The sequence below is a fragment of the Zingiber officinale genome, chromosome 1A, assembly GCF_018446385.1.
Source record: "Zingiber officinale cultivar Zhangliang chromosome 1A, Zo_v1.1, whole genome shotgun sequence".
Classification (NCBI taxonomy): domain Eukaryota; kingdom Viridiplantae; phylum Streptophyta; class Magnoliopsida; order Zingiberales; family Zingiberaceae; genus Zingiber; species Zingiber officinale.
Window position 1 is genome coordinate 11,129,457 of NC_055987.1, and position 11,358 is coordinate 11,140,814.

The following is an 11,358-nucleotide window of genomic DNA, read 5'->3' on the forward strand; positions in this document are numbered from 1 at the left end:
GAGGGACTTGATCAGGATGTCATCAACATAAACCTCTACATTCCGCCCGATCTGAGCCCGAAGACTTTGTCCATCATCCTTTGGTAGGTAGCCCCAGTCGGAGTCCGAATGGTATGACGGTATAGAAAAGCACCGTCGGCCGTTATGAAGTTGACCTTCTCCTGGTCTTCCTGGGCTAAGGGTATTTGATGATATCCCGATAAGCGTCCATCATGCATATCCTTTCACAACGTGATGAGTCCACTACCCGATCGTGGCAGGGATAGCTAGCGTTTTGGGTGACCTTGTTGAGGTCGCGAAAGTCTATCACACCCTCCACTTGTTGTTGGCTTCTTTACCAACACGGCGTTAGAGAGCCGGGACGCTGCACCTCTCGTACACCTGCTAGTGGCCTCAGCTACGGATAATTTTATTCTTCGTGAAGTTTCTCTTCTTACCTTGGTGTAGCCTCGGGCATAATATGCAATTTGTGCTCGGCTACGTCCGACCGGGCAACTCCTCGGTGACCAAGCAAAGGCGTCTGGTTGCGGAGCAACGCAACGATTAGCTCCGCCTTAAGCTCGGAGGTAAGTCAACGCGATGCAGTGATGCTCTCCGATCTGTCGTGCTTGGAGCCTCCTCCCAAGAAATCGGTTCTTCATGATAGGTAGCGGTTCCTCTTGGATAGCGTGTACTCCCCATCTTGCGTCCTCCGGCTTTTGCGCGCCTCTACTCGGACCATGTCTATGTAGCAGCCACGAGCATTACCGCTCCCTTGACCTCCCACCGGCACGCTGCGAGGAACTTGATCTTACGGTGAAGCGTGGAAGCGGCGGAACTCATGCGGTGGCCTTCCCAGATAACGTTGTAGGAAGAAGGTGAATCCACCACAATGAAAGTGCTCCTCCGCTGGCGCCATGGCTCGTGCCCATGGAAATGGCCGACAGTCGACCCATGGGCTTGACTTCATTACTGAACCGTGTGGTTACATTGGAGCTCATCGGATCTCATCTCCTCAAACGCTCGAATAAAATGTTGGCCGAGCTCCGGGATCCACAAACCCGAGTCACTCGGCTATTAGCAACAGAAGTGAGCGTCATCGTGCGAGCTCTAAACCCTCCAAGTCTTGGGGCGGCGAGGAGGGACCGGATGCAGCAGCTGCGCATCCCACCCCCACATAATCGCGGCTATGTGCTTCTGAGCCCGAGTCCCGTCGGTGGGCCCTCCGAGATCATACCGATCTCTCATGCACACGTTGCCCGATTATCAAGTTCTCGGCCTCCTCGGTCTCGGGGCCGACAGCTAGATGGGCCACTAGGTCGGTAGGGCTGCCGCTGGAGCACGCATGTGCTGCGTTCTTCCTCCATTCTACTGTGTTGAGGCGCCCGGCGGAGGCAAGCCTTCGCACTCGTCGGAATCCGAGCGCGTGGAAGCGATTCGAGATCGTGTCTGCGACCCGATGATATGTGGAATATGGTGCTCCCCTTGGCACGCGCTTGTATGGCGAGCGACTGGTGAGCTCCGTCCGCGCTCGCTAGGGCGCTTTGGGCTGAATCTGCCTTGGAAGGGCTGGGGTGGTTGGGTGCTCTTCTTTGTCCGTGGATCCTTGATGTCCAACCTTCGGGCCGCTTGGGCTTCCTCCACTTTGATGTACACGAGGCTTTCTCTACCATGTCGTCAAAACTCCCGGCGGGGTTTTGATGAGATCTGAAGAATTCCCTCTCGCAATCCGTGGGAGAAGGCGCTCATCGATATCTCGGAGGTGGCGGAGGGCGTCGTTGGCTACTGATCAATCGATTGATGTAGCTTCAGGGCTCGATTGACTCTGCTGAGAGCAAAAAGACAATGGTCGATTTTCGGTACTTGCGATTGCTGGCGAAACGGCGTAGGAAGGCCGTTTGAAGTCCCTGAAGCACCGATGGATTCTGGGGCAATCCATCGAACCACTTTTGCGCCGATCCGGATAGAGTGTGCAGGAAGACTCGGCATTTGGCGACATCGCTATATTGATACAATATAGCCGCGTTCTTGAACTTTCTCGGATGCTCCTCCGGGTCCTTGCTCCCATCATATTCTCATGTTTGGGGCTCGGTAACCCCTCGGCAAGCTTTCTTTTAAGATCTGGTCGAGAAATGTACCTTATCGTCGGGATCTTGCGGTCTTGACCAGGATCACGGCCTTCCCTTTCCTGAATCAGGCGGGTGTGAGAGCTTCGCGAGGCTAGCGGCTCCTCCTTCTTTGGACTATGCCGCGAGGCCCCGATGATAATTGCGACGGGGCTCTCGGAATGAAGCACGTGGAAGTTCTTCCGGCTGCTTCCTCTTTGAGCTCCTGTCGGAGCTAGTTCTTTGGATGCCTCGGGGCTAGGCGGGTCAAGCGTGTGTCTTTCGGAGGCGGCTTGCTTCCTAACCTCCTTGAAAAGCTCGTATTCCCCAGATCATAGTCACGTTGATCCTCGGCTGCAGAGCTAGTCCTCCATCTTCACGCCTCCGAGCAGGCTCTTGTGTTCCCAGGCGGGCGCCAAATTTGATCCCGTCCCGGGGCCGAGCATCGAGGCCGGTCGCGGTGGATCAGGCGGCGAGAGAAGTCGCGGCGTGGGGTCTCCCACGGGTGGGCCGACGCCTGTGACCCCGCAGCTCTCACACTAGCGATCTCCCTTCTCACGTTAGGGACCGAAACCCAAGGAAAAGTCTCCGGATCGGCCCTCCGGCGCTCAAGTCAGTTTCTTTCCCAGAAAGAAGAAGAGAAGGAAAACAGTTGTGGAAAGAAGTGACGAGAGGTGTGTGGCGTACTGCACGTCGAGGGCTTTCTCCTTTTGCGTCCTCTCACACGCCGCCTCCCGGTGAAAATGGTCCTTTAGGGCCATCTCCGTACATAAGACTTGGTTCATGTCCTTTTGATATTTTCTTTGAGCATACTTAGGGTTAGGAACTTATCATTACAAGATTATTAACTATGGGAGGGCATCTTTTCTTTGAGAACCTCCGCCTTCGCCCGCATCGTTGGTATGTAATGATTATCCCTCAAGGACCGTTGAGATTCTCCGCTCCCGTATTGCTTAGCTCCTCCGATTTATTGTGTCCCCGTACCAGGCTGCACCTGTGGTTCGCATTTCCGGGCCTCCAACTCGCGATGCAGCCTTCTAACTTGTCTAGACATAGCTACCGCGATCTTCAACCCGCATCCCGCGCTTTGACTTCACGGCCTCAACAGTGTGGCAGCACGCTCCAGACCTATGCCAACCGACCCATTGGCCTATACTTCCAGTTCTTGGCCTCGCTAGCTCTCACTGAACAGCTTGCATCACTTTGTACTTCCTCCGGCCCCTCCACTGCTCGGCCTACGGGCTGCACCCCACCCATTGGCCTATACTTCGTTCTTGGCCTCTGCTTAGCTCTAAATCCGACTTGCATCCTCGCACTTTGTACTTCTGGCCCCCTCTCGCAGGTGGGAGTGCTGGCTCGCTTTCAGCCTCGCTGATCCGACATGCCTCCACTTTGGTTAACTGCAGCCACTGCAGGCCGCTGCCTTTTTGACCGCCAATCAGCCATGACTATTGACCACCACCTTCTCGTGACTTTTGACCGCCACACGGCCTTGACTTTTCTCTCGGGCCCCTCCGTTACCAACCGTATCAGTAGTCATTATAAATATCAATCTTAATCAATAGCCATCTTCGCTATAAAAGGGTAGTATAGTGCACAGAATGACAGAATATTTGCACGAGTTCCAAAAAGGGTTGGAAATTTGAATTGAATTATCACACTGTCAAACAATTTAAATAGATTAAATTAAAATTTTATTAACTTATTTAAAAATGAGTCTACACGTGTCACCCTGTGAGTTATGGATTCAGACAAGATGAGGCGGGGTGGACTCGAGTTGGTCCGTGGATTGAGAAGGAAATTTTTTTCTTCGAAATTTGGATTATGGATTATGATGGTATAATGTATAATTTTTAATAAAAATTATAATTTTTTTTTCGTTTCAATTGCTTTAGTTAATAGGTATACGTGTGAAATAAAAAATTAGGAATTAAACAAAAATAATTAAGAATTTTTCTAGAAATATTTATTCATTAAACATCAAATTCAATGAATTGTAAAAAAAAACCTATATATTTTTTTGTTATAGTTTTTTTAAGATGGCCTGATTGAACTGAGAATTTCTCAGCACATCCGTCGAATGATGAATTTTTGGCGAGCCACATGTTCCATCACAGATGAGCATGTTTAACAGCCCTAGGTTAGATCATATTGAATTTATTATATACAACCTTATCCTATATTAGAAGGGGAGTCTTGACGCAATAGTAAAATTATTATTTTATAATTAAAAGATCACGAATTCGAATCCTGAAAACAATCTCTTATAAAAACAGGATAAAATTGGATACAATAAATATTTCTTCGGGACCTCGTATAGCAAGAACTTCATACATCAAACTATCCTTTTTTTTAATCTTATCCTATATTATAAAAGGTTATTTCTCATATCAGTGATCTCCAGATCATACAACAACAATCTTTGTTATTATTTGCATAAAAAAGGTTATTTAAGAAAGATTTGTAATTGATATTTATTTACTTCAATTTACAAAAAAACAAAAGTTGGGTAGGCAATAGAATCAAAGCTCAATGAGTAGATTGGTACTCTTTAGGAGTCCGGAAAAGACATCTAATCCATAGGAATTATGGCAAGTTTGAAATGTAAAAAGTAGTCCAAAAAAAAAAGAGCATCAGTTTCTGCTAAACAGTTGAAAAAGTTCCATCAAAGCCTTAGGAAAGCAATGAAATCCAGTGACAAGAGCCAAAAGGAACAGTTGCATTATATTTATCACCTTCAAAGTTTTAGTACAATGACTATACGTTAGAAACATTGGCAAACCTTTCTAAACAACATGAATTGATACAATTCCATCAATGGTTACGAAGCAACGGTTAGTTGTGGATCAGTCTCATAGTAAACAATATCTCCGGTATCAGCTAACATAATGATCTGGTTTCAAACTCCTTAGTAGGATCCCAAATAGGTGAAATGGCAAAGAATCAGATTTGCTGGTTCCTTGTAGTATTTTCCAAGCACTGGTTTTGCTGCCTCAGTCTGATGCAAGATAAGTATGTTCAGAGCAATTCTTCTTAAATATATACACGCACGGATGTCCAAGGAGAAAACTGGTAGTACTCACAGCTTCTATTAAATGGTAGTAAGGTATCTGTGGGAAGAGGTGATGAATCACATGAGTACCAATATCATGGTGGATATTGTTAATCCATCCATAATCACGATCAAGTGTAGTCAATCCTCCTCTAAGATAACTCCACTCCTGGTAGATGACAAGAGTGCGAAATTATTGGCTGTTAAGATGGATGGTTTTTGAACAATAACATCAAGTTTTGGTTAATATAGTTATAACTATATAAAATTTTAACTGGAAAAAAATCTTGCTTTGGTGCTACACTATCAGCTAATAAGAATTACTTTGTTCCTATGTGAGATGGACAAAAAATTATTAGCATTCAAGAATTTTGGATCGACAGCACCAACATTTTATCACAGTCAACTATTTGGCTCAGTGGAAAATAGTGACCAACTAATGAAAGATCTTGCTCCTAGTTGATATGAGCAATAGATTGTTAGCTTTTCAGATGGGTGAGTTTAAATGCAGCACACCAAGTTTCTTTCAAAATTCATTATCCAGCTTCCTTTAGAAAATCATCCTTTGTGGACAAATATGAAAAATTGAGATGTAAAGGATTATGAGCCTCAACATGTAACTTTGGATCACCAGCACCATGATTTGATCACAATTAACTATGCTATAGAATCCTAGATTAATTAGCTGATATGACGCTGTTCTGAGTTCAGCCATACAAAGTTCTGCTGAAAGCTTTATTCCGGATTTTTAACAAAGCAAACACTAATGGATTGGAAATAACAAAGATGCTACCGGATTATGCAAAACAATAGAAGGTTATCTGGATACTTGCAATGACTTCTTACCTTTCCACGGTACCAAGGCAGCTTCTCCTCATGTCCATGATGATGCAAGTATGTCACAAGATCAAGCCACATGACAAAAATCTGTGTTTGGAACCAAAATAGTTTCAGCATCATCCAATTGCCACGTGAAGAACAAGATGGAAAGAAGAAGAAAAACCAACCCAATATGGAACACCATAAAGCTTAAGCATCTGAATAGGACCCATCAAAAAGGTTAAACCAGTGAGGATCACCAACATTGCTGTCCAACAGACAGTTGATGTACTAACATCCTTCCTCTCGCTAGGAGCAAATAAATCACTACTAGGGTGGAAATGTGAACCGGACTTCCCTGGACTTCTCCCCTACTGTTATGAATAGAGGATTAAGTCTAAGCATGATTGAAATAATAATTTCTCTGTAGTCAACTGCAAGGTGTCTAGTTTGTTAGTCACCAGGTAGAAGGGGTATCCAGACATAGGGAATGACAATGTGAATCGAAGCTTCTTGGTTGAGTTATTAGGCAACTGCAGCTAGAACAAGATGAATTAGCTTCACTAATACAGTCGTTTTCAAGGTGGATACGGTAACAGAAAAAAACAATCTCCAACGCAAGGATGAAAGATGAGTTATTAACCAGGTGCCATGATTCATCATTCTCAACAAGCCCATGATTCTGGTGATGAATCCGGTGGCTAATTCTCCTGCACAGCTCAAAGCAATCAGATTTAGAAGTTAATGCAAACATAAATTGACTTACTAAGATTTAGAAGTTAGAATCCTTAGATTTGGAGAAAATTGTTACCATCCGTGGTAAGGAACAAGAATGGAAGGATGAAGCAAATGCCCAACCACACTGTTAAGCTTTGGGTCGTTTCAGAAACTCCCATGCCCAGGGCCGCAGAATTGAAGCTTTGTTTTAAAATTTACAAGCCAAAAAATTTCAAGTTTCTAGAAGAAACAAGTAAATTTCACATTTTAAATTAGGGTTAGTTACATACCAGTCGTGGCCGAGAACGAAGAGAGCCCAGAACATCGCCCCCTGGGCAACCCAGTAGAGCGACCACACTATCCAACTATTGATGTACACAGCCGCTGCTGCAAGCCCTAATAACACCACCACATCGCGCACCGCATAGCTCATCGAGCGCCACAGGTCCCTCGCCCAGAAATGCTTGGGAATGGCCGCGCGGATCTCCGCTAGCCCGAACAGCGGCAGCATTCCGGGGTCGAAAGCTTCTTCCTTCTCATCGATCCCGCTCACGCTAGGCCCTCCGCTGCCCTCGGACGACTCACGCTTGACGGCACGCTGACACGAAGCACCCACTCCCGGCGGCCCAAGGGGCAGCGGAGATCGATGCCATTGGCGGTGGAGGCTAAAAAACAGGTGGAAGTGGAGGGGACGGGACAGAGGAGGCCGGCGGCGGGCAGAATTCCGGATTGGAGGCGAGGGAAGGCAGCAGGGTGACGGCCCAACTCGCCCTTGCGGAGGCCCAACGTGGCTGCTTTCCTCGCCCTCTCTCCTAATCCAAGGCAGCTCGCCGTTCTGCATTAATTGCTTCTCTTATCTCCCTTGTCGTATGTACAAACTTTGCCTAATTAATTAGGGTAGCAAAAGCTGGTAGCAAAAGCTGAATATGTTCGCTCCTCTTGTCTCTATCAATTTATTTAAGTTAATACAGAGGAGGTAAATCATGGACAATTACTAGTCTTGGGAATAGTAATTAGCGCATTAAAGAGACATTTACTTCAACTATGCTGATTGCCTAATTAATTTTGGAATTATATGGAGATGAATCAGAAGATCGTATCAATATGTTAATGTGCCTAAAAATTTATAATATAGACATTGTACAACCATTAATGATATTTGACTAACACTGACTTATAGTCTTAAGTATATTAGGATCAACTCAAATCATGACAAATACACTCCTATGGATCTCTTGAGTTTTCACCATATCCAAAATTTTAAATTATGGAGTTTGTACTGCTAAACTCACTAATAGTCAAACAATGTCTAGATTTTAGACATAATCATAATTAGAAGAGTTTTAAGAATACATTGATATTATTGTTAAGTAAATATAATATATCTAAATCCAACTATGAGTTTATATCAAAATTACATAAAATTGTCAGAATTTTAGAAACCTACGACATACTATATAAGCTATGGAATTAAGATTTGAGGGTATAATGAGACTCAGGAGATTTTTAAGAGTACGTTGATTTAGATTTGTGTTGATTTTAATATTCTTAAGATCATCAATATCCAAATTTTAAAATTTTGGACGTGGTTAGAATCTAGAGAGTTATAAGAATACATTAATGTTATTGTTGAATGATAATATGTCTCAGTCAAATAATGAGTTTATGTTAAATTATATAAAATTGTTTAAATTTTAAAAATCCACATAATGTTATCTAAGCTACAGAATTAAAGTTTTAGAGCATAATGAGACTAAGAAGGATCGTAAAAATGTATTAGCCCTACTTTGAGTTAATTCTGATGTTCATAAGGTCACCAATGAGTTTTAGCCAAAACTCACTATTGGTCGTATAGTGTTTAAATTTTAAAATTTTGGAGTTCTAGAAACACATTATTTTTTATAGTTAACACAAGGTATCCAGCTGGAGTTCTAAAAACACATTGGTACTGTTGTAAGTGAATATAATATACCTAAATTAATAGTGATTTGTATCAAATTATATAAAATTATAGAATTAAGGTTTGAGGATATAAGTAAGACTGAGGAGGCTCCTAGGAGTGCATTGGTCATGATTTGGATTGATTCTTGTGTTCTTAAGGTTATTAGTGAGTTTTAGTCAAAATTCACTTATGATCATATAGTATTTAGATTTTAAAATTTTAGATATCTGAGAGTCAAAAGAGTTTTAGGAACATATTGTTGTTGTTGTCGTCAAGGAGTGAACATGATATATCTACATTCAATAATGACTTTGTGCCAAAATTATATAAAATTGTTTAAATTACACAAATTCGTAGCATGTTATCTAAGTTGTAAAGTTTGAGGGTATAATGAGATTCAAAAGACTTCTAGGAGTGCATTGGTCCTGGTTTGGATTAATTATGATGTCTTTAAAGTCATTAGTAAGTTTAGTCAAAACTCACTCATGTTAATATAAGATTTTAAAATTTTAAATTTATCAGAGTCAAAAGAGTTTCAGGAACATATTGGTGTTGTTATTGAATGAATATAATAGATCTAAGTCTAATAGTGAGTTACCCAAAATTCATTGATGATCTTAGACATTTCAAATTCATTCAAAGTAAGGCTATTATTTTTGGGACTCTTTTCAGTGTTACCATTATTGGATCAAAAGAGATTTGGAGGGTAAAATTGTAGCATAATAAAGGAAAGACAAACACAATTATTGTTGGATATTGGGGTCTTAAATGGACCAAAACGATTTTGAGGAAGGAAGTCATCAATTGTTGAAAGTCGTAATTGACTTCAAAATTGAAATCTACGATTCACGTAGATAGATTTAGACTATTAATTTGCTCAAAACCGATTAAGGGTGAATGAGAAATTAATGTTTAAAATCGACCCAAAATAACATTTATTATTCATTAATAAAGTGCATGGGAGAATAGTCCCACATCGGAAATTCTCGATGTGTGTTCTCTACTTATTAATGAAGATGTGTTAATGGAGTTAACACAAAAATAAAAGGACAGGTACTCCCTTAGCCCAGGGCGAGCAGGTGCTCGCACCTGTGAGCCCGCCACCCGCCACGTGCGCAATGGGTGCTTTGTAGGCGCACTTTGCACGTACGCGTCGTGAGGAGCTTAAATTTATGCTCCAGGTGACATTGCAGTGCCTACGTGGCACTCGGGTGACGTGTCAGGCTCGTACCTGACGTGGCAGTACCTATGCGGCATCCTCGTGGGCAAAGGGAGATGACTGGACAGTTGACTTAGGGAATGGATGGCTACCGTTGATCAACGTTGATCAAATAGGTATGATGGATCGCTTGTGATGCGATCTAGAGCGTTGGATCGCAAAGAGTAACGATCTGACGGCTTGGGATGAGACTTGATCTGAAGCATCGAATCAATGGATCCAGATCCGATGGCCGATGATAATAGGCGGGATCTAAGGGTCACAACTCCTCAGATCTGATGGATGAGATTGAAGTGGGCTTGGTGAAGGGTTACAACCCTTCAGAATGGATGATCTAGATCGATCCAGCCCAAGGAACACATCCACTCACCCAAAGGACACTCAACCTCTTCTTTCAGTATAAATAGAACCCTCCAGATGATGGAATATAAACACTCAATCCTCTCTTCTCTTCCTCAAGCATTCATCTCATCTTGTGCATTCAAGAGTCCAAGAAGTCTACTAGAAGGTTCGCTGGTCTCGGAAGTCGGAGTGCTACGATTCCGAGACGTTCGTCGTCGTTGTATCTTGGGAACGAATTGCAACAATCCGTTAAGCACCGTAGCGGAGCAATATCGTTTACGGAGATAGTGTCGAACACTAGCCTCGACGATCAGTTTGCATACTCCAGAAGCTACCTGGGGTTAACAGTCGTAAACGATATTACGTGCAAACTGATATGGCTACCAACGACATTCCGACGGTCGTACCGACCGTCGTTCCGACCGCCATTTCGCACAGAGAAAAGCCGGAGAAATTCACCGGAACCGACTTTAAAAGATGACAGTAGAAGATGCTGTTTTATCTAACAACGCTAAACCTTGTACGGTTTTTGCACGAAGACACGCCAGCCGCTACGGAAGGTAGTAAGGCTGCTAGCGATGCGTGGTCTCACGGAGATTTTCTGTGCCGCAATTATATACTCAACGCCTTGGACAACACGTTATATAACGTATGTTGTTCTCTGGAGACGGCGAAATCTTTGTGGGAATCCTTTGAGAAGAAATACAAGACCGAAAATGCTGGATTGAAGAAATTCATCGTCGGTCGGTTTCTAGATTTCAAGATGGTGGACTCAAAAAGCGTCTCATCTCAAGTCCAAGATATGCAATTAATACTGCATGATCTGGACGCCGAAGGCATGAAGCTGAACGAGACATTTGCAGTTGCTGCGGTAATTGAGAAGCTCCCTCCGTCATGGAAGGATTTCAAGAATTACCTAAAGCACAAGCAAAAGGAGATAGGGCTGCAAGACCTGATCCTGAGGCTACGAATAGAGGAGGATAATCGAAAGTTATCCGACTCCAAAGGAACCAAGCGGACTATAGACGAAATGTCCAACCTGGTCGAGCCGAACGCTAAAAAGCCGAAGCAGTTCAAAAAGAAGGCTCAAGCAAAGAAGTTCAAAGGCTCCTGTTACAACTGTGGAAAGGCAGGACATTTGTCCAAGGACTGCAGACGCCCAAAGAAGCCAACCAAGGGGCCA

At 43.4% G+C, this 11,358-nt stretch overlaps 1 pseudogene; it reads right to left on the bottom strand.

Annotated features, from left to right (window-relative positions):
• Positions 1-4,785: 4,785 nt before the first annotated feature.
• Positions 4,786-7,543, bottom strand: LOC122018681 (annotated as a pseudogene).
• Between the last annotated feature and the right edge of the window lie 3,815 nt (positions 7,544-11,358).